At 45.3% G+C, this 23,065-nt stretch overlaps 1 pseudogene; it reads left to right on the forward strand.

Moving 5' to 3' along the window:
• Positions 1–7,112: 7,112 nt before the first annotated feature.
• Positions 7,113–23,065, forward strand: part of LOC129101855 (zinc finger MIZ domain-containing protein 2-like) — a 17,828-nt pseudogene continuing 1,875 nt past the window's right edge.

A 23,065-nucleotide genomic window follows, 5' to 3' on the forward strand; every position in this document is an offset into this window, starting at 1 on the left:
GATGGACTGAGGTGGTCTCAGTTAGTCCTGGTCTCAGTTCATCCTGGTCTCTGGTGATCCTGGTCTCAGTTCATCCTGGTCTCTGTTCATCCTGGTCTCTGTTGGTCCTGGTCTCTGTTGGTCCTGGTCTCTGGTGATCCTGGTCTCAGTTCATCCTGGTCTCTGTTCATACTGGTCTCTGTTGGTCCTGGTCTCTGGTGATCCTGGTCTCAGTTCATCCTGGTCTCTGTTGATCCTGGTCTCTGTTGGTCCTGGTCTCAGTTGGTCCTGGTCTCTGGTGATCCTGGTCTCAGTTCATACTGGTCTCTGGTGATCCTGGTCTCAGTTCATCCTGGTCTCTGTTGGTCCTGGTCTCTGGTGATCCTGGTCTCTGGTGATCCTGGTCTCAGTTCATCCTGGTCTCTGTTGGTCCTGGTCTCTGTTGGTCCTGGTCTCTGTTGGTCCTGGTCTCAGTTGGTCCTTTCTTTATTTTCATGTCTCTGTTTTATTAAATAAATGAATTGAATGTGTCCTTGTTTCCTTTCATAGTTCCTCTCTTCCTCCTGATCTCTTGTTGAGTTCCTTTGTTCTCACGTTAGATGTCACATCACACATCAGTGTGTGTGTGTGTGTGTGTGTGTGTGTGTGTGTGTGTGTGTGTGTGTGTGTGTGTGTGTGTGTGTGTGTGTGTGTGTGTGTGTGTGTGTGTGTGTGTGTGTGTGTGTGTGTGTGTGTGTGTGTGTGAGAGCATCAGTTGCCATGGAAACAGAGGCTGCAGATAACAGCAGCATCTTCTCATAATGTTTAACAGCATGAAGCTTCTCTGGTTATTCTTACCCACAATCCTTTGCAGAGCTGACAGAAGGTCAAAGTTCAAGGTGCCGTCTTCAGAGTGGGATGTCCCAGTTAAATAAAATGCGTCCATCAAACAGAACCAAAGACAGAAATAAGAACGTCTGTCATTTGGAACGCAGCTTCTGTGTCACAATCTGGAGGTGTGGAGTCTGAACGAACAGGTGCATCATGGGAATTGTAGTGTTTGTCTGGGTGTCTCCACTTCTGCTGCTCAGAGGAGCAGTTTGATTGAGTTTCTTACTGTTTGTAAGAAGTGGACGAGTCGTCATGACGTCTCCTGTCGGTTTGTGGACGTTTTGAAGCCTCCAGTTTAGAGATTGGGACGTCGCCATCTTGTTTTTTTGCAACCAGTGAACAGGAAGTGACCATATATGGACTGACGTAGAGACGTCGTATACGTCTCTGGTGTGGACCTGTCAATCAGTGTGTAGCCCCGCCCTAAAGCATCCCCTGCTTTATGGTCTGTTTGACTCTAAATGGAGCATCATTTACTAAATGAACATCATGCTGTATTGAAGAAGACTTGAAACTAGAGATTGAGACCATAAACTCATGTTTACAATGTTTACTGAGGGAATAAATCAAGAGAGAAGTAGAGTCATTTTCTCATAGACTTCTATACAACCAGAGGAGTCGCCCCCTGGTGGACAGGAGAGAGAATGCAGCTTTAACACACTGGAGGTTGTCCCTGGTTTCATCTGGTGGTGAAGCTTCACATTTAACCCTCTGAACCAGGGGTGGGCAATTATTTTTTCCATGGGGCCACATGAGAAACAGAAAATATTGTGGAGGGCCAGGCCAAAAGGCTGAACTCAATTCTGCATAATATTAATTATATTTCTTTATAAAAGCAGTATATAGCATTGTTTTGACAAGCTGGTAAGAGTACTGCATGTTATGATTAAGCAATGAAAAAGCGAGGTTGCCTTACAAAAAATGTCATTTATTCAATAAAACACCAAAACAAACAAAATGTGAACGTTTTTACCATTTGTGTCATTATATTAGTGATCATTTTCACACATTCACCCCAAAACACATTTTGAGTTCCATATACTGTTGGAAAGATGTTCTTAGCTTTCTAAAGACAATAGTAAGATACATCATATTATAACGATTGTCACTGAACTGTGATTTTGAGAAAAAGGCCTCCAAAGAAAGTGTCCCAGTTCACTGCTAACTGGTGCCTTTACATGCCAGCATTTCTAGTCTAACCACCTCATTTGATTTTTTCAGTTCTTTTTTCTTGTTCAGTGAGAGAAATCTAGTCTCTGTTGGGCTTTCACAAGCCCATCAAAGTCAGGTTGAATGTCTGAGGTGGAGATGCGAAGCACAGCTGCCAGATGATCATCAGTGAGAGAGGATCTGTACCTGGATCACTGAGAATGTTTGTTCACATATGTAGGTAGAGCCAAAGAGAACCAACATCTTCTGAGCATGTCTCCTTATGTTTGGAAAGTTCTCCTCCTTGAGAGCAGAGTAGAACTCCAGCAGTGATGCTGACTTAAAGTGCTCTGCCAGCATCAGACTGCAGGTCAATGAGCTCCAGCTGAACATCAGTGGGTGCATCAGCCACACTGCAGGTAAAGGGAGAGGAAACCAGCTGCATTTCATCCTCGATCATTCTGAGATCTTCAAATCGCCTTGAAAACTCACCATGCAGTGCTCCTAGCTTGGATGAGTACCTGCGGAGGTGATCAGCTGATGGTGTGACTTCTTTCAGGGTTTGCATGTGAGTGAGATTGTTGCTGTCCAGGCTGTGCGTGTCATGAACAAAAGGCCCTTGCCTTGCAGTGTGGTGTTCAGTTCATTCATCAGTGCAGTCACATCAACAGCAAATGCAAAATCGGCCATCCAGTCCTCATCGGAGAGCTCTGGGATGTCCTTGCCTTTCTTCTTGCAGAACTCTTGAATCTCTGCTTTCAGCTGAGCCATCTGCCAGCTGTGTGGTAGCCAATGTCACTGTGTTAGTCTCATGCTCCTCCAAGAGTGAAACCAGCTCTCTGATCCAATGCTCTGCCCTGATGAAGTTAACTGTTTTAGGTACAACATCAAGAACATGGTTCATTTGTAGCACTGACTTGCACAACACATGCTGATGTATAATACAACGCAAAAATACCAACTTCTGATCTGGGTCGATTTCAGTCACTTTATCTTGCATACGTTTCAAAAGTCCGACATTTTTCCCGCTCAGACTTGGACAGCCGTCCGTTGTGACACCTACCAGTCTGTCCCAGTTCAGACCAGTCTGTCCCAGTTCAGACCAGCCTGTCCCAGTTCAGACCTAGCGTGTCCATGCATGCAACTACCTCCGTGGAAACATTGCTCCCTGTCGTTGTCCCTCATTGACCGCAGTGCTGCCAGCTCCTCCGTAATCTCCAAAGGAGAAAAAGTCAAAACGTACACTTCACGTTCAGCTGAAGCTCCAGACTCGATCCTTCTCGTCACGGTTCCTGGATGGACTTGCTCAAACGGGAAGGAGGAGACTTGTGTGGACTTTGGACAGCCAAGTATCTCAGAATGCATTTCACCAGCAAACAAGAGACGACAACGGCAGAGACGACTCACAGCTGTCAGTTATCATCTAAACACTGCTGCTGCTGTGTAACGAGTTTAGTTTTAAGATTGTTTTAAGCGAGAATGTAGTTAAGACTGAAAATATGAGGTCGAGTTATCAAAAGATAGAGCCTGATGGAAACAGCACCGACGTCTGTCGGAGATATGAGAGGTCCAGAGATATATATATATAGATATATAGGTATATATATATATATATATATATATAGATATATATAGATATATATATATATATATAGATCTATATATCTATATCTATATATCTATATATATATATCTATATATAGATATATAGATATATATATATATATATATATATATATAGATATGAGAGTTCCAGAGAGGAGACCGGGCGGTGGTGCTCATGCAGCCCGCTGACAGCAGCCTGGTCCCGGCTAGGCCTCCAGATGTGCCGCTCTGGTGTCTCTGTGGTTAAACATGAGATATAACTCGTTGGGATATCTAACGAGCAATCTTTGCTCTCTGATTTTACATCTTTGCTCTCTGAGTTTACATCTATCTATATATATATATATATATATATATATATATATATATATATATATATAAATATATATATAAAAAATATATATATATATAAATAAATATATATATAAATATATTTATAAATATATATATTTATATATATATATATTTATAATAATAATGAATCTGAACCACATGAACTCTGATGATCATTTTCAGATTCTGTCAAAAATTATTTAAACTACGAGCTGTGGTAGTCTCTCTCTCTCTCTCTGTGGTAGTCTCTCTCTGTCTGTCTCTGTGGTAGTCTCTCTCTCTCTCTGTCTGTCTCTGTGGTAGTCTCTCTCTCTCTCTGTCTGTGTAGTAGTCTCTCTCTCTCTCTGTGTAGTAGTCTCTCTCTCTCTCTCTGTCTGTGTAGTAGTCTCTCTCTCTCTAGTCTCTCTCTCTCTGTCTCTGTGGTAGTCTCTCTCTCTCTCTCTCTGTCTCTGTGGTAGTCTCTCTCTCTCTCTGTCTCTGTGGTAGTCTCTCTCTCTCTCTCTCTCTGTGGTAGTCTCTCTCTCTCTCTCTGTGGTAGTCTCTCTCTCTCTGTCTGTCTCTGTGGTAGTCTCTCTCTGTCTGTCTGTCTGTGGTGGTAGTCTCTCTCTCTGTCTGTCTCTGTGGTAGTCTCTCTCTCTCTCTCTGTCTGTCTCTGTGGTAGTCTCTCTCTCTGTCTGTCTCTGTGGTAGTCTCTCTCTCTCTCTGTCTGTCTCTGTGGTAGTCTCTCTCTCTCTGTCTCTGTGGTAGTCTCTCTCTCTCTCTCTGTGGTAGTCTCTCTCTCTCTGTGTGGTAGTCTCTCTCTCTCTCTCTCTGTGGTAGTCTCTCTCTCTCTGTCTCTCTCTCTCTCTCTGTGGTAGTCTCTCTCTCTCCTGTCTCTGTGGTAGTCTCTCTCTCTCTGTCTCTGTGGTAGTCTCTCTCTCTCTGTCTGTCTCTGTGGTAGTCTCTCTCTCTCTCTCTCTGTGGTAGTCTCTCTCTGTCTGTCTCTGTGGTAGTCTCTCTCTCTCTCTCTCTCTGTGGTAGTCTCTCTCTCTCTGTCAGTCTCTGTAGTAGTCTCTCTCTCTCTCTCTCTGTGGTAGTCTCTCTCTCTCTGTGGTAGTCTCTCTCTCTCTCTCTCTGTGTGGTAGTCTCTCTCTCTCTCTCTGGTAGTCTCTGTGGAGTCTCTCTCTCTCTCTGTGGTAGTCTGTGGTAGTCTCTCTCTCTGTGTGGTAGTCTCTCTCTCTCTCTCTGTGGTAGTCTCTCTCTCTCTCTCTGTGGTAGTCTCTCTCTCTCTGTCTGTCTCTGTGGTAGTCTCTCTCTCTCTGTGGTAGTCTCTCTCTCTCTCTCTGTGGTAGTCTCTCTCTCTCTCTGTGGTAGTCTCTCTCTCTCTGTCTCTGTGGTAGTCTCTCTCTCTCTCTGTGTGTCTCTCTCTCTCTGGTAGTCTCTCTCTCTGTCTGTCTCTGTGGTAGTCTCTCTCTCTCTCTCTGTGGTAGTCTCTCTCTCTCTCTCTGTGGTAGTCTCTCTCTCTGTCTCTGTGTGGTAGTCTCTCTCTGTGGTAGTCTCTCTCTGTGTGTAGTCTCTCTCTCTCTCTGTGGTAGTCTCTCTCTGTCTGTCTCTGTGGTAGTCTCTCTCTCTCTCTGTCTCTCTCTGTGTGTAGTCTCTCTCTCTCTGTGGTAGTCTCTCTCCTGTCTGTGTGGTAGTCTCTCTCTCTCTCCTGTCTGTGTAGTAGTCTCTCTCTCTCTCCTGTCTGTGTAGTAGTCTCTCTCTCTCTGTGTGGTAGTCTCTCTCTCTCTCCTGTCTGTGTAGTAGTCTCTCTCTCTCTCTCTCTGTCTCTGTGGTAGTCTCTCTCTCTCTCTCTCTCTCCTGTCTGTGTATTAGTCTCTCTCTCTCTGTCTGTCTCTGTGGTAGTCTCTCTCTCTCTGTCTGTCTCTGTGGTAGTCTCTCTCTCTCTCCTGTCTGTCTCTCTCTCTCTCTCTCTCTCTCTCTCTCTCTGTCTCTGTAGTAGTCTCTCTCTCTCTCTGTCTCTCTGTGTGTAGTCTCTCTCTCTCTCTCTCCTGTGTGTCTCTCTCTCTGTAGTAGTCTCTCTCTCTCCTGTAGTCTCTCTCTCTCTATGTGTGTAGTAGTCTCTCTCTCTCTCTCTGTAGTCTCTCTCTCTCTCTATGTGTGTAGTAGTCTCTCTCTCTCTCTCTCTGTAGTCTCTCTCTCTCTATGTGTGTAGTAGTCTCTCTCTCTCTCTCCTGTAGTCTCTCTCTCTCTGTGTGTAGTAGTCTCTCTCTCTCTCTCTGTAGTCTCTCTCTCTCTTGTAGTCTCTCTCTCTCTCTGTGTGTGTGTAGTCTCTCTCTCTCTCTCCTGTAGTCTCTCTCTCTCTCTCTATGTGTGTAGTAGTCTCTCTCTCTCTCTCCTGTAGTCTCTCTCTCTCTATGTGTGTAGTAGTCTCTCTCTCTCTATGTGTGTAGTAGTCTCTCTCTCTCCTGTAGTCTCTCTCTCTCTCTGTGTGTAGTAGTCTCTCTCTCTCTCTCTCTCTGTGTGTCTCCTGTAGTCTCTCTCTCTCTCTCTCTCTCTCCTGTAGTCTCTCTCTCTCTGTGTAGTAGTCTCTCTCTCTCTATGTGTGTAGTAGTCTCTCTCTCTATGTGTGTAGTCTCTCTCTCTCTCTCTCTCTGTGTGTGTAGTCTCTCTCTCTCTGTGTCTCCTGTAGTCTCTCTCTCTCTCTGTGTGTAGTAGTCTCTCTCTCTCTCTCCTCTCTCTATGTGTGTAGTAGTCTCTCTCTATGTGTGTAGTAGTCTCTCTCTCTCTCCTGTAGTCTCTCTCTCTCTCTATGTGTGTAGTAGTCTCTCTCTCTCTCTCTCTAGTCTCTCTCTCTCTCTCTATGTGTGTGTAGTCTCTCTCTCTCTCTCTCCTGTAGTCTCTCTCTCTATCTGTGTGTAGTAGTCTCTCTCTCTCTCTCTCTGTGTGTAGTAGTCTCTCTCTCTCTCTCCTGTAGTCTCTCTCTCTCTCTATGTGTGTGTAGTAGTCTCTCTCTCTCTCCTGTAGTCTCTCTCTCTCTCTCTCTCTCTATGTGTGTAGTAGTCTCTCTCTCTCTCCTCTCTCTCTCTCTATGTGTGTAGTAGTCTCTCTCTCTCTCTGTGTGTAGTAGTCTCTCTCTCTCTCCTGTAGTCTCTCTCTCTCTCTATGTGTGTAGTAGTCTCTCTCTCTCTCTCCTGTAGTCTCTCTCTCTCTCTCAGAGCAGCCTGATTTCTCCACCGGCACGCTGCGGAGGAGCCCTGCGGAGCTACACCGTCCTGCGTCCTCAGAGGGTCTCGGTGGGTCTCAGAGGTTCTGTGTCTGTGGTTCTGTGTCTGTGGTTCTGATATCTGTACCGGGTCGTCCCGGGTCGGTGTTCTGCTCGGTGTTGCTGCCCGGAGGAGCTGCGGGGAGAGAGAGAGAGAGAGAGAGAGAGAGAGACTACCACACAGACAGGAGAGAGAGCAGGTAGGCCCGCTGCAGGGACCGGACCGGACCGAGCCGGGCTGTGTGAGGCTAGCGGCTAGCTGGAGGCTAACGGCTAGCTGGAGGCTAACGGCTAGCTGGAGGCTAACGGCTAGCTGGAGGCTAACGGCTAGCCTCGTAGCATTCCATTGTCACAGCCGGGCGGAGCTAGCTATGCTACTAGCTATGCTAACCGGACACTGAGTCCTCATGCCTGCTCAGCCTGTCCTCTGTCCTCTGTCCTCGGTCTGTCTGTGAGACGGGGGGGGGGGGCTGTTGTCGTCTCGCTAGCATGCTAATGCTAACAGCGGCGCTACCTCCACAGAGCGCAGGCAGCTGTTAGCATGCTAGCCTGTTAGCATTAGCTTCACGGGGACTCAAGATGTCTGCTCGGGTGTCTTCGGGTTTGTTCGGCGGGCTTCGGCTCCGGGCCGCTACATCCGGGACATTCGGGTTGTTTCTCGTCCACACAGCCTGTTATCAGCTATTATCAAGTAGTTTAATTTAAGATAATAAACTAAAGCCTGTCTGTGAAAAGTTTAAATGTTTGAGTTTAATTTATATTTAAAAAAATCAAAACAAGTATTTCATTTGATTTAAATGACATAATAGTTGGTGTTTGAATGAATAAATACATAAATATATAGAATGTAAGTGAATAGTTTCAGTCCACGTGAGATAATAGAACATAATGAGTGTTTGTGGTTAGTAAACTAGTTAAAGTGACAGTTTAAAGGTTAGTAGGTTCAGACACAGAGAACAGATCAATAATGATTTTCTTCTTAAAATAAATAAACTTTGTATATTTAGTCTGTTGTTCTGTTGGTTTAGTCTGATTTTAAATGATCTATAACTAAAGTAATCATCCATTTAAACTCCTACTAATAATTATTGGTTTAGCTCTGAGCTGATCGTCCTGCAAGGCATTGTGGGTATTGATTTCCTAATAATGAGTGAAATATTAAAAGGCTTCACCTTCAAATCTCAATGTTTTTTAATGTAGTTTGGCAGAAAGTTGGTGTTTGAATGAATAAATACATAAATATATAGAATGTAAGTGAATAGTTTCAGTCCACGTGAGATAATAGAACATAATGAATGTTTGTGTTTGTTCCTCACACTGAGTCCATTCAGTCTGCTCAGAACACGTGACCCGTCTCTGTGAGGGAACCACACACTTTAAGAAGGAGACCGTTCACTGTTCCGCTCCAAAGCACCTGTAGAGTGGATCCACTGGAGAGAACTCACTGAGAGCTGCTGGTTGTACTGGTTGTAATGGTTAAGGTGGGCAGAAGATGTTTAATTGGAGGAAGAAGCATCACTCTGGTTTGTTTTGATACTGAAACAATAGAAACCTAAACCTACAGAGTGGTGAGAAATCAAACTTCTACCATAATGTGAATATATTCAACAAGTATTGGTCGTATTACTTAATCAATACTGTTAGTTGATCAATAGCTCTGAAGTCTGGACTTACCCTCGTTATGTATGTTTGCATTTTAAATGATTGATCTTCTAGCTTTATATTCTGACCAGTTTGAATTATTTACACTGTTTTTTGATGAATACATTTTACTGTCTTTAAATACTACAATTCCCATGAGCCTGGGCTGCTGCTGCTGATAAGGACGAGGAATGAATTAAAAAGGTTTCGAATTTGAGGCTTAAAACACGTCGTCATGGTAACTGAATTGATGCCGAACTGATCCATAATTCTAAAACACTTTAAACTGCAGTTAACCAGCGAAAGACAACGTTTTTAAATCCTTCAGTAAAAGTGAATACTGCAGTATTCTGATTACTGCAGTATTCTGAGATCTTTACTGTGATGTTTAATAATCTAAATAACAGAGTGATGATGCGTTCAATGACAGTTACATTCAGGAATGTTGAATGAGTCATTTCACTCTGCTGCTGTTTGTTTATCAGAGATTAAATGAATGAATGAATGAATAACTTATTGACTGTTTAAAACAGTTTATTCATCCGACTGTTACAGTTTTTATTCATTGATAAATAATAATAGTTATGCAGTTTTATTTACAATAGATACGACTTTGTTCAAGTGTTGTTCTACTGGATGCAGAAAGCTTAGTTAGTTAAGTTTGTGTTGTGAAAATATGCAACAGAGTACCTGAACAGGTAGAGAACAGAGTACCTGAGCAGGTAGAGAACAGAGTACCTGAACAGGTAGAGAACAGAGTACCTGAACAGGTAGAGAACAGAGTACCTGAACAGGTAGTGAACAGAGTACCTGAACAGGTAGAGAACAGAGTACCTGAACAGGTAGAGAACAGAGTACCTGAACAGGTAGAGAACAGAGTACCTGAACAGGTAGAACAGAGTACCTGAACAGGTAGAGAACAGAGTACCTGAACAGGTAGAGAACAGAGTACCTGAACAGGTAGAGAACAGAGTACCTGAACAGGTAGAGAACAGACAGGTAGAGAACAGAGTACCTGAACAGGTAGTAGAGTACCTGAACAGGTAGAGAACAGAGTACCTGAACAGGTAGAGAACAGAGTACCTGAACAGGTAGAGAACAGAGTACCTGAACAGGTAGAGAACAGAGTACCTGAACAGGTAGTGAAACAGGTAGTAACCCTGAACAGGTAGAGAACAGAGTACCTGAGCAGGTAGAGAACAGAGTACCTGAACAGGTAGAGAACAGAGTTGTTGAGCAGTATATGGTATTTTAGATCCAATCAGCTGATCAATACTTTAGATAAATGTTTTCTTGTTTCCTGTGAGTGTTTAATGAGCCGTATCACCACAGTCTGGATCCAGTAATGTGTGTGTGTGTTAGCATGTGATGCGTGTGTGTTTCTGTGTGTTTCAGTGTGTGTTTCAGTGTGTGTTTCAGTGTGTGTTAGCATGTGATGCACTGTGTGTGTGTGTGTGTGTGTGTGTGTGTGTGTGTGTGTGTGTGTGTGTGTGTGTGTGTGTGTGTGTGTGTGTGTGTGTGTGTGTGTGTGTGTGTGTGTGTGTCAGACTCAAACACTGAAGCTTTTCATTCAGTTTGTTTGGGTAAAAAACAAACATGAAGCTCCAGTCGTCGTCATGGAGACTCAATATGCTGCAACATATTTGTGTCACTTTTTATTTTGTCCCCAGACTTTTAGAAAACAACTTTTTTACTACTTACTGAATGTTTGTTGATAAAAGTTCACTCAAGTTTAATGCTACAATTAGTAAAAAACACATTTTGCTTTGAATCCACCAACATGATCACCTTCAGGTCTGACTGGTTGTCCAGGTGTCTGAACTCAGTGTGGTTAGTAAACTAGTTAAAGTGACAGTTCTGGTTTAAAGGTTAGTAGGGGAAAACAAAATAGTGTGTTCAGACGCAGAGAACAGATCAATAATGATTTTCTTCTTAAAATAAATAGACTTTATATATTTAGTCTGTTGTTCTGTTGGTTTAGTCTGATTTTAAATGATCTATAACTAAAGTAATCATCCATTTAAACTCCTACTAATAATTATTGGTTTAGCTCTGAGCTGATCGTCCTGCAAGGCATTGTGGGTATTGATTTCGTAATAATGAGTGAAATATTCAAAGGCTTCATCTTCAAATCTCAATGTTTTTTAATGTAGTTTGGCAGAAATCAGAACAAAAGAGATCAGCGAAAAGAACAATTCTTTTTTCTATTTTTTTCCTTTGAGGAATGATGGGAAATGTAGTTCAGATATTTAATCCTCTGTCTGTCTCTACAGGAGTTTGTCTGATTGGTCGCCGGCGAGCCAACAGCCCCCCCCCCACCATGAACCCTCTGAACCAGATGAAGGCTGGACTGTCCAACAATCCACACAGGTACACACACACACACACACACACACACACACACACACACACACACACACACACACACACACACACACACACACACTGATTGAATCTATTGGTCTTTATAGATTAAATGTGACACAATAACTGTCTCGGGGTGACTGGTTGCCCCGTCGCTCAGAGGTCCCTGCAGCCGATCCACCCGGTCACAGCTTCTCTCTGTCCTGACCCCTCAGTGGAGGAATGAACTCCCCACTGACCTCAGGACAGCAGAGTCACTGCCCATCTTTAACCTCACCTCTTCAAGAAGTACTACCTGATAAAGAAGTACTACCTGATAAAGAAGTACTACCTGATAAAGAAGTACTACTACCTGATAAAGAAGTACTACCTGATAAAGAAGTACTACCCTGATAAAGAAGTACTACCTGATAAAGAAGATACTACCTGATAAAGAAGTACTACCTGATAAAGAAGTACTACCTGATAAAGAAGTACTACCCTGATAAAGAAGTACTACCTGATAAAGAAGTACTACCTGATAAAGAAGTAAGATAAAGAAGTACTACCTGATAAAGAAGTACTACCTGATAAAGTAATAAAGAAGTACTACCTGATAAAGAAGTACTACCCTGATAAAGAAGTACTACCTGATAAAGAAGTACTACCTGATAAAGAAGTACTACCCTGAGCCTTCCTCGTAGCACTTATTGTATTCGTATCAGTTGTTGTACTTATTGTCTTCGTAGTAATTGCCTCTGCACTATACTTTTGCTCTGGTTTATGCTTTAAGATGCTTGTTTAAGAAAGGAGATGCACTGATGACTTCTGGTGACTAGTAGTTCTCTTGAATACCTATGTTGAATACACTTCCTGTAAGTCGCTTTGGATAAAAGCGTCTGCTAAATGACTGTAATGTAATGTAACTGACTTCTTCTCTGTGTGTGTGTGTGTGTGTGTGTGTGTGTGTGTGTGTGTGTGTGTGTGTGTGTGTGTGTGTGTGTGTGTGTGTGTGTGTGTGTGTGTGTGTGTGTGTGTGTGTGTGTGTGTGTGTGTGTGTGTGTGTGTGTGTGTGTGTGTGTGTGTGCAGTGAGGGTTCGTACCCCTACGACCCCTCCAGCTGGCAGCAGCCGACCAATCAGCCGACAGGATCCCTCTCCGTGGTAACCACCGTCTGGGGAGTGACCAATCCCTCGGCCAGCCAGGTATGACATCACCAAACAGGAAGTGATCCATTAGCCCTTCGTAAGGTTGTGTTTACCTGTTGAAGCAGACGTGTGTGTGAACAGTGTGTGTCTGTGGCTCCTTCAGGGAATGGGTGGAGGCGTGATGGGGCCCGGAGCCAACCCGGGCGGAGGCCCCATGATGCAGGGCCCCGGCGGTCCGGGTATGGGCGGAGGTCCCGGAGGCTACATGGGTCAGCAGGGCTACGGGGAGCCCAACAAAGGCTACATGAACCAGGGCATGTACGGCCGCACGACGGGGGGCTACGGAGGAGGACCGGGGGGGTACAGCGGCAGGTCGGTGTTCGATTCCTCTCATCTGGTTTAATGTTGTTGTTGTTTCTTTTTTCTTCTTTATGTGGTTCAGTTTTATTGGGTATTTTTTTGTGTGTTCTTGTTTTTTATTTTGTGTTTTTGTCTTGAGTTATAATTAGTAAAACCTTTCTAATTAAAAAGGAACTGATGTGTAACCAATTTTAATATATTTTTTAATTAAATCCATTTATTCAGTTATTTTAGTGCTAAAATAAGATTATTTGTTTTCTGTTTAGTTGTGAATTAAAGAGGAAAATTCAATTCAAATATCATATAACATTCAATTAAAATAATAATAATTTTGAACCCAGGGTTTCAAGACTGTTTTTATAGTTTCTAGTTGTCTGGTACTCTCTTTTTGTGCTGTCTCTGAGCATTGAACTCATCATGTTGTTTGAGGGAAGAATCTTTGGACAGTTTTGAGAGATAAAATAAAGTGTTATAATAAATCTGACAGGGCAAAAGAAATGGTAAAATAGTTTATTTATATATAAAATAACCGTATAACTTATCACACATCCTGCAGATAGTTTTATTTATTTATTATTAAACACTAATAAAAATGACACACGTTCACATTGTAGAAAATAAAACAGTGAAGTGATTGAAATCTGAACTACGTCCTCCGTCTCTCCGTCTTCAGTTACCCGACGAACCCCGGAGGCTCCAGAGGTTCGACTGACTTCACTCAAGCTGCTGCCGCCGCCGCCGTCGCTGCTGCCGCCGCCACGGCAACGGCCACCGCCACGGCAACTGTCGCTGCCATCCAGGAGAAACAAAACCAGGAAATGAACTACGGACAGGTGAGGAGAGGGAGGGGGGGGGGTAATTCTCCCTCTGATGGAGAACTCAGGTGTTGTGTTATGGTGCATTCAGGTGCAACTCGGATGTTCCCATTTCTGAGTTAGACTTCATGTTCACGAGCTTTAAGATGTGAAATATGGAAACATGAACAAAGAAGATGTTTGTATTTTATTACTCAGCTGACGTGTAAGCAAAGGTTGTAGTTCCGCCTCTAGAGGGCGATCTCAGGTTTTAACTTGTGTGTTTCATCTCTGTAAACGTGGATCGTTGTGTTTTTGTATCAGATGGGGGGTCAGTCCTACAGCAACCAGTTCATGTCCCACTCCGGCCCCCGCGGCCCCCCTGGCATGGCCCCCGGAGGTATGGGCCCCGGGCCTGGACACAACAGGGGCCCCCCTCGATGGGCCACATGTATGGACCTGGAGGGGGCCCCCAGAGGGTCCCTCAGCACCCTCAGCACCCTCAACACCCTCAGCACCCACAACACCCACAGCACCCACAGCACCCACAACACCCACAACACCCACAGCACACACAGCACCCAAACTACGGCCCCGGACCCCAGCAGGGCCACCTGAGGCCCCCACAGGGCCTGAAACGGCCCTACAACTCTGAGGTGAGATCACATCCACGTGAAACCTGGTTTTACAACAGATTTTTATCAGTTTATTTGTTTTAGAGCTTTAAAAATCAGTTAATATAATAAATATATAGATTATAAAATCATTAAGTATGAAAGCTTCATTATTTAAACATCCATGTGACTGACTTCCTCTTCTCCTTCGTCCTCAGTCTTTTCCAGGAATGTCTCAGCAGTACGGCGTTCCTGTTGGTCCCGGCGTGAACGTGATGTCCGGTCCTGGTGGGCCCGGAGGTTCAATTCCAGTTTCAGGTGGAGGCGGTCACGGGGGTCACGGAGGTCACGGGGGTCATGGAGGCCACGGAGGCCCCAGTCCGTACTCCAACCCCAACATGCAGTATCATCCAGGTGAGCCGTCTGACTGCAGTTTAACTCTTTAATGCTCTTTAACAGGATCCTTTGTGTTTATTCACGTAACTCTCATTGTTAAATGTTAAAAATATTAAGTATATAAAAGTACTTGTTCTCTGTCAGATGTTAGCTTAGCTTAGCACAAAGACTGGAAGCAGGGGGAAACTGTTAGCCTCGCTCCTTTTAAAGTCCAGGTGTGCTGGTCTGTAATTCAGAGTCTTTCCTGTCTGTTTACCTGCAGGTCCCGGCGGTCCAGGCCCCGCCCCCAGCGCTCTGGCTCCTCCCCCTCCTATCAGACCCATAAGATGTCCCTCCCACAGTACCCCCCTCAGGACCCCCCAACTCACAGTACTACAAGGTGAGGAGCTTTATGCGGGTTCTGTTTTTACACATGAGAAAATGAAAGGTGGAGCAGGTAAACATGAACAGGTTGTTTTTGTTGTTGATGTTTGTTGTTGTTAATGTTGTTGTTGTGTTTTTGTTGTTGTTATTGTTGTTAATGTTGTTGTTGTGTTTTTGTTGATGTTTGTTGTTGTTTTTGTTAATGTTGTTGTTGTTGATGTTTGTTGTTGTGTTTTTGTTGTTAATATTGTTGTTTTGTTGTTGTTATTGTTGTTAATGTTGTTGTTTTGTTGTTGATGTTGTTGTGTTTTTGTTGTTGTTGTTAATGTTGTTGTTGTATTGTTGTTGTTGTGTTTTTGTTGTTTGTTGTTGTTGTTAATGTTGTTGTTGATGTTGTTGCAGCAGGAGCAGTTTAACGGTCAGGGTGGAGGTCTGAACGCCATGTCATCAGGAGGCGCCGCTGGTGTCTACAACTCCTTCAACCAGCCGTCTGGGGTGAGACGTGTGTGTGTGTGTGTGTGTGTGTGTGTGTGTGTGTGTGTGTGTGTGTGTGTGTGTGTGTGTGTGTGTGTGTGTGTGTGTGTGTGTGTGTGTGTGTGTGTGTGTGTGTGTGTGTGTGTGTGTGTGTGTGTGTGTGTGTGTGTGTGTGTGTGTGTACTTGTACTTCATTCTTTAACTCATCAACACCATCTCTTGAAGTACATCTGGTACTTTTGGAGTCACCGGTTAGATTCAGATCTCAAACACGCTCTAATGTTTGGATGACGTTAAAGGTCTGTTTTAACAGAGTTTGGAAAATCCAGTTTTTCTTTTGTGCACCTGAAAGCCACAGAACCATCTAATCCTGGAACAAAATACTGGACTAATATTAATTAATTATATACACAAACTATCTGTGGGGGTCTGTGAGGGTCTGTGAGGGTCTGTGATGATCTGTGAGGGTCTGTGAGGGTCTGTGATGATCTGTGAGGGTCTGTGGGGGTCTGTGGGGTCGGGGGGTCCCTGGGCCTCGATGATGAGGACCAGTGCAATCAGGAAGAAGCAGTTCTTGTGGGAGGCTATGATCTTTTCCTGCCAGCCTCAGGATCCTGGAGGTATACAGGCCCTCCAGGTCTTGGAGGCGTACAGGTCCTGGTGTGTCCTCAGGGTCCTGGAGGTTTAAAGGTCCTGGTGTGTCCTCAGGGTCCTGGAGGTTTAAAGGTCCTGGTGTGTCCTCAGGGTCCTGGAGGTTTAAAGGTCCTGGTGTGTCCTCAGGGTCCTGGAGGTTTAAAGGTCCTGGTGGGACGGCAGATTGCAGCCAATCACATTATCAGAAAAGCGAGTGTTTGGCTGCACTCGGTCCTTGTTCTTGGTGGTCTGGTGGGTCTCCACCGTCTTCAGAGCGTTGAGCTCCAGCTTCTGACCCCACCAGGTGATCTCCCACCTGTAGGAGGACTTGATCCTCCAGAGGGGACAGAAGACTTGAGGGGAACCGGTTTTGATGGTCTTATGTTCTGATGGTCTGATGGTCTGATGGTCTGATGGTCTGATGGTCTGATGGTCTGATGGTCTGATGGTCTGATGGTCTGATGCGGGGCGGCTGTGGTGTAGTGGAGAGCAAGGTAGTTCTCCAATCAGAGGGTCGGTGGTTCGATGATGGTCGATGTGTCCTTGGGCAAGACACTTAACCCCAAGTTGCTCCTGAAGGCTTGCCATCGGTGTGGACTGGATGTTGCATGAATGTTAGTTAGAGTCTGATGGTGGCACCTTGATGGTAGCCTGTCATCAGTGTGTGAATGGGTGAATGATATGTAATATACTACTGATTGTAAGTCGCTTTGATAAAAGCGTCTGCTAAATGAATGTAATGTAATGTAAAAATGTAATGTTCTTATGGTCTGATGGTTTGATGTTCTTATGGTCTGATGGTTTGATGGTCTGATGGTCTGATGGTCTGATGGTCTGATGTTCTGATGTTCTGATGGTCTGATGTTCTGATGTTCTGATGTTCTGATGGTCTGATGTTCTGATGGTTTGATGGTCTGATGTTCTTATGGTCTGATGGTCTGATGGTCTGATGTTCTGATGGTCTGATGTTCTGATGGTCTGATGTTCTGATGGTCTGATGTTCTTATGGTCTGATGGTTTGATGGTTTGATGGTCTGATGGTCTGAGACTCCACAGCTTCACGTGTCACTTCCTGTCAGACGGGCCGTCGTGGTGGATCGTCTGAGATGGAGCTCAGATGATGATATGAGTGAAACTCTGTGTGAGACTCACTCTTGTGATGTCATCGGTCACGCTGCTCACATGATGTCATTCATTCACCAAACACAAGCTGCTCTTCTTCTGACACTCAGTGAAAAGAATCCTTTACCATCAACATGAACCCTCTGAACCCAACGCAGATTCAGGACCATTAGCATTTCTCTCTCTGTGGCCTCGTTCTACCCTTCAAAGTAAAAGTCCTGCTCCTCTCTGGAAACAGAACAATCATGACTAGAAGTAGAGAGAACTCTGTCTTTAGTGCAGAATAACTAGTGACAGAAATCATTAAAAAGAAAAAGGCATGTTGAATTTCTTTGATAATTATTTTACAAAAATTAAAAAGCAATGGAATCTATATATCCAACATTTTTCTAAGAGTCAACAATGTTGGAAAAACATGTAGCTCTACATGTTATTAATATTGAACTATTCACATGTTTCCAGCCTCTCCTCTCTGCTCTGCGTTCAGCAGCAGTTCAGTCAACGTTTCTCAGATTTGTTGTCACATGACTGTTGGTCTCAGATGAATCAATCATGTCTTCATAGTTTCTCTGAGGAGCTCAGAATTTAATGTTTGTTACAGAATCTGGTTAAAGCAAACGGTTTATTTTGTAGAATAAAATGTTTGTGATGAAATATCACAATTTAAAGCTTTATTTTGGCTGCTTTTTCTGACAGAAGTGTTCGTCACACATGATGTGTTCAAGGACCGTCGGAAAGATGAAAATCTCATGACAGCTATTTACAGCTACAGATGTGTTTAAAATAAATGTATGAAACAGCTGTTGAACAAGCAGAACATCAACATCCAGAGTGGGACTGTACTGGACTCTCCTGGTGGGTTTAATGGTCTTAATCCAGATCACAACCAGGATGCTGGTCCACATGTAAACACTCTGACCTCCTTTAGAACCTTTAGAACCTTTTGAACCTTCAGAAAAACTAATGATGAGTCAGTGACATTAAAATAAAATACCTGTGTGTCCCCCCCCCTCTCTCTCTCTCTCTCTCTCTATCTGTGTCTCTCTCTGTCTCTCTCTCTCTCTCTCTCTCTCTCTGTCTCTCTCTCTCTCTCTCTCTGTCTCTGTGTCTCTCTCTGTCTCTCTCTCTGTCTCTCTGTCTCTCTCTCTGTCTCTCTCTCTCTATCTGTCTCTGTCTCTCTGTCTCTCTGTCTCTCTGTCTCACTCTCTCTGTCTCTGTCTCTCTCTCAGCCCGGTCGAGGGTTGCCAGGTTACCCCTCCTCTCCGGTTCCTGGAAATCCGACCCCCCATCACTCCCAGTAGCTCCATGGCTCCGCCCTACATGTCGCCAGGCAACACTGACGTCAAGCCGCCGCCCTCTTCTTTCCTGCCTGACATCAAACCCAACATGGCCAACCTGCCGCCGCCTCCACCTTCAGGTACACACACACACACACACACACACACACACACACACACACACACACACACTAACATGTCGTCAGTAGTATGTGATGTCACAGTAGTGTGCAGGTGTCTGACCTGTGATGACTTCCTGTCAACAGGTAACCCTAGCGACGACCTGCGGCTGACCTTCCCAGTGCGTGACGGCGTGGTCCTAGAGCCCTTCAGATTAGAGCACAACCTGGCCGTCAGCAACCACGTCTTCCAGCTGAGAGACTCCGTCTACAAAACACTCATCATGAGGTGAACACACACACACACACACACACACACACACACACACACACACACACACACACACGATACAAAAGCATCAGAATCTATATATAGTGAACAAAAGTACCAAAGTAAAAGAAAATCTGACCAGAGGAGAGCTCGTAACGTTAGCAGCACCGCTAACGGCTAACAGGAGGAGAGCTAGTAACGTTAGCAGCACCGCTAACAGGAGGAGAGCTAGTAACGTTAGCAGCACCGCTAACAGGAGGAGAGCTAGTAACGGTAGCAGCACCGCTAACGGCTAACAGGAGGAGAGCTAGTAACGTTAGCAGCACCGCTAACAGGAGGAGAGCTAGTAACGGTAGCAGCACCGCTAACGGCTAACAGGAGGAGAACTAGTAACGTTAGCAGCACCGCTTTCATTTCTAAAGACACAGTTTGTTTTAAAGGATCAATAATGTTTCTGTCTCTCAGACCGGACCTGGAGCTCCAGTTCAAGTGTTACCACCACGAGGACCGACAGATGAACACCAACTGGCCCGCCTCCGTCCAGGTCTGACCACCTCCTCCATCTCCTCCTCCTCCTCCTTCTCCTCCTTCTCCTCCTTCTTATCCTCCACCTCCTTGTCCTTCTTCTTCTTCTACTTCTTCTACAGAGATAATAAAGCTGATTAACAACAGATGACACAACAGGTGTGGACTAAATGTTCTCCTCCTCCTCCTCCTCCTCAGGTGAGCGTGAACGCGACTCCTCTCACCATCGAACGAGGCGACAACAAAACCTCCCATAAGCCTTTGTACCTGAAGCAGGTGTGTCAGCCGGGCAGGAACACCATCCAGATCACCGTCACCGCCTGCTGCTGCGTAAGAAACCTTGTGAGACGCCGTTTGAAGGACGAGGAGACGCTCGGCTGTGTTTACCTTAACTTACCTGTCTGTCTCTCTGCAGTCTCACCTGTTCGTCCTCCAGCTGGTCCACCGTCCGTCCGTCCGCTCGGTGCTCCAGGGTCTGATGAAGAAGAGGCTGCTGCCGGCGGAGCACTGTGTCACCAAGAGTAAGAGTCTGATAGATCTGTGGTCGTATCAATATCTCTGATCCATCCTCCTGATTATTGATCTATTGATCAACTCTCTCAGTCAAGAGGAACTTCAGCAGCGGTTCGATTCCCGGGACCCCCGGGCTGAACGGAGAGGACGGCGTGGAGCAGACGGCCATCCGGGTCTCGTTGAAGTGTCCCATCACGTTCCGCCGCATCCAGCTGCCCGCCAGAGGACACGACTGCAGACACATACAGGTCAGAGGCCACGGCCAATCAGAGCGCTGCACGCACCGTGATGTCACAGCGGCAGCCCCGACCTTAAACAGGAAGTTATCTACAAAATAAAACATAAAACACTTTACTGTGGTCATGTGATCAATAGAAAAGAAAATGTTGATTGTTGCTAGTTGTCATGGTGACCACAGATGTCTCTCTCTCCCCTCTCTCTCTCCTCCCCCCCTCTCCCCCTCTCTCTCTCTCCTCCCCTCTCTCTCTCCCTCTCTCTCCTCCTCCCTCCTCTCTCTCCCCCTCTCTCTCTCTCCCCCTCTCTCCTCCCCCTCTCTCTCTCTCCCCCCTCTCTCCCTCTCTCTCCCCTCCTCCTCTCTCTCCCTCTCTCCCTCTCTCCTCTCTCTCTCCCTCTCTCCCATCTCCCCCTCTGTCTCTCTCTCTCCTGTCTCCTCCCTCCCCTCTCTCTCTCCCATCTCCCCTCTCCCCTCTCTCTCCCATCTCCCCTCTGTCTCTCTCTCCTCCCCTCTCTCTCTCCTCCCTCTCTCTCTCTCCCCTCTCTCTCCCATCTCTCCCCTCTGTCTCTCTCTCTCCCTGTCTCCTCCCCTCTCTCTCTCCTCCTCTCCCATCTCCCCCTCTCTCCCATCTCCCCTCTCTCTCTCTCCCCCCCTCTCCTCCTCCCTCTCTCTCTCTCTCTCCTCTCTCTCCCATCTCTCCCCTCTCTCTCTCTCTCCCTCTCTCTCCCATCTCTCCCCTCTCTCTCTCTCCCCTCTCTCCTCCTCTCTCTCACCTCTCTCCCCATCTCTCCCTCTCTCTCCCATCTCCCCTCTGTCTCCCCTCCCCTCCCCCTCTCTCTCTCCTCCTCTCTCTCCCTCTCTCCCCCTATCTCCCATCTTTCCTCTCTCTCTTATTTTACTGCTAAGGTCACTTTAAACACATAAAAACTCAACACAGCTTTAAAAGTATTTCATATTTTAATGTCTGTCTGTCTCTCTGTCTGTCTGTCTGTCTCTCTCTCTCTCTGTCTCTCTCTCTGTCTGTCTGTCTGTCTGTCTCTCTCTCTCTCTGTCTCTCTCTCTCTCTCTGTCTGTCTGTCTGCAGTGTTTTGATCTGGAGTCGTACCTGCAGCTGAACTGTGAGAGAGGAACATGGAGATGTCCTGTGTGCAAGTACGTCTCTACCACACTATTTATTATTTATTCATTCATAATATTACTGTTTGTTATGTCTTCTCTAACGTGTGTGTGTGTGTGTGTGTGTGTGTGTGTGTGTGTGTGTGTGTGTGTGTGTGTGTGTGTGTGTGTGTGTGTGTGTGTGTGTGTGTGTGTGTGTGTGTGTGTGTGTGTGTGTGTGCAGTAAAACGGCTCTGTTAGAAGGGTTGGAGGTGGATCAATACATGCTGGGAATCCTCATCTACGTTCAGAAGTAAGAACTTTTCTCTTTAGACTTTACTTTTGAAAGTCAGTATTTTATTTTGAAGGGCCGTTTCCTGCTGCAGACTGTACTGATCTCTCCCCCCTCCAGCTCTGAGTACGAGGAGATCACCATCGATCCGGTCTGCAGCTGGAAGCCGGTCCCGGTGAAGCCGGACCTCCATATAAAGGAGGATCCAGACGGTCCGGTTCTGAAGCGCTGCCGGACTCTCAGCCCGAGTCACATGGTGCTGCCCAGCGTCATGGAGATGATCGCATCACTAGGCCCCGCCCCTCCTCCTCCTCGGGGCCTCCTCCTCCCCGATGCCCTACCCCCCTACCTGCAGGGGGCGGCGGTAACGGAGGCACAGCGGACTACCCGGGACCAGGTACAAGAACCCTCCTGCTCCACTTCAGAGAGACTCTGGAGATCAATAATCACATGACCAATAATCACATGATCAATAATCACATGATCAATAATCACATGATCAATAATCACAGGTCTCAACTCATGTATTGATCTCTCTCTGTGTGTGTGTGTGTGTGTGTGTGGTGTGTCTGTGTCTGTGTGTGTGGTGTGTGTGTGTGTGTGTGTGTGTGTGTGTGTGTGTGTGTGTGTGTGTGTGTGTGTGTGCTCCGTCTTATCCCGGTCAACATCCTGGTTTCTCAGACTTCTCGGGTCCTGGGACTCCGGGGGTCGGGGGGATTTCTCCTCCCCCGGTCCCCCCCCTCTCCTACCAGTCTGAGCTCTCCAGTGCCCTCCTCACCCCCGACAAGCCCCCCAACACCCGCTGGCTGGACAGGTACGGTAACGTCTTCATCATCATCTTCATCTTATTTATGTTAGTGATTAATGTTGACTCAGTTCACCTCCTCCTCTCCTTTCCTTCCTTCCTCTCCTCCTCTCAGATGTCTCTCTCAGGCCGTCTGGACTCCACTTCCCATGGTGCTTCTCTCTCCCAGCAGCAGTCACAGGGTCTCCACGGCAACCCCCAGATGGGTGGCGGCAACATGATGATGCAGCGTAGCAACCAGAACCCCCGTCTCCAAGGCGACGGTTCCTTCGGTCTCGGGGGTCGACGGAGGTTCCTGAACCGTCTCTGGACGTGAGTCCAGACCAGGAGATCAGATTTAATATGATAAATGTAGATAATAATGATGTGTAATTTTAGATTATATAGACATTATAATATTTATTATTCCTATATATTTTTTATATATATATATATATTTTTTATATATATATGTATTTTTTTTATATATATATATATTTTTTTATATATATGTATTTCTTTTATATTAATATGTATTTTTTATATATATATTTCTTTTTTATATATTTTTTTATATATATATGTATATATATTTTTTATATATATATATATATATATATATTTATATTTTGTTATATATATTTTTTTTATATATATATATATTTTTTTTTTTTTAAATATATTTGTCTCTTTAATGTTAATGTGTTTATTTTTAATCTGAAGCGAGTCTTCAGGATGGTAACAGGATCGTGTGTCTGATGACTCACCTGTTTGTTTGTTTGTTTGTTTGTTTGTTTGTTTGTGAAGTTGCTTCCGGAGTTGACCAACCCAGACGAGTTGCTGTCGTACCTCGGACCTCCGGACCTCCCGAACAACAACAACGACG

This window comes from Anoplopoma fimbria, chromosome 13, assembly GCF_027596085.1.
Source record: "Anoplopoma fimbria isolate UVic2021 breed Golden Eagle Sablefish chromosome 13, Afim_UVic_2022, whole genome shotgun sequence".
In the NCBI taxonomy this organism is placed as follows: domain Eukaryota; kingdom Metazoa; phylum Chordata; class Actinopteri; order Perciformes; family Anoplopomatidae; genus Anoplopoma; species Anoplopoma fimbria.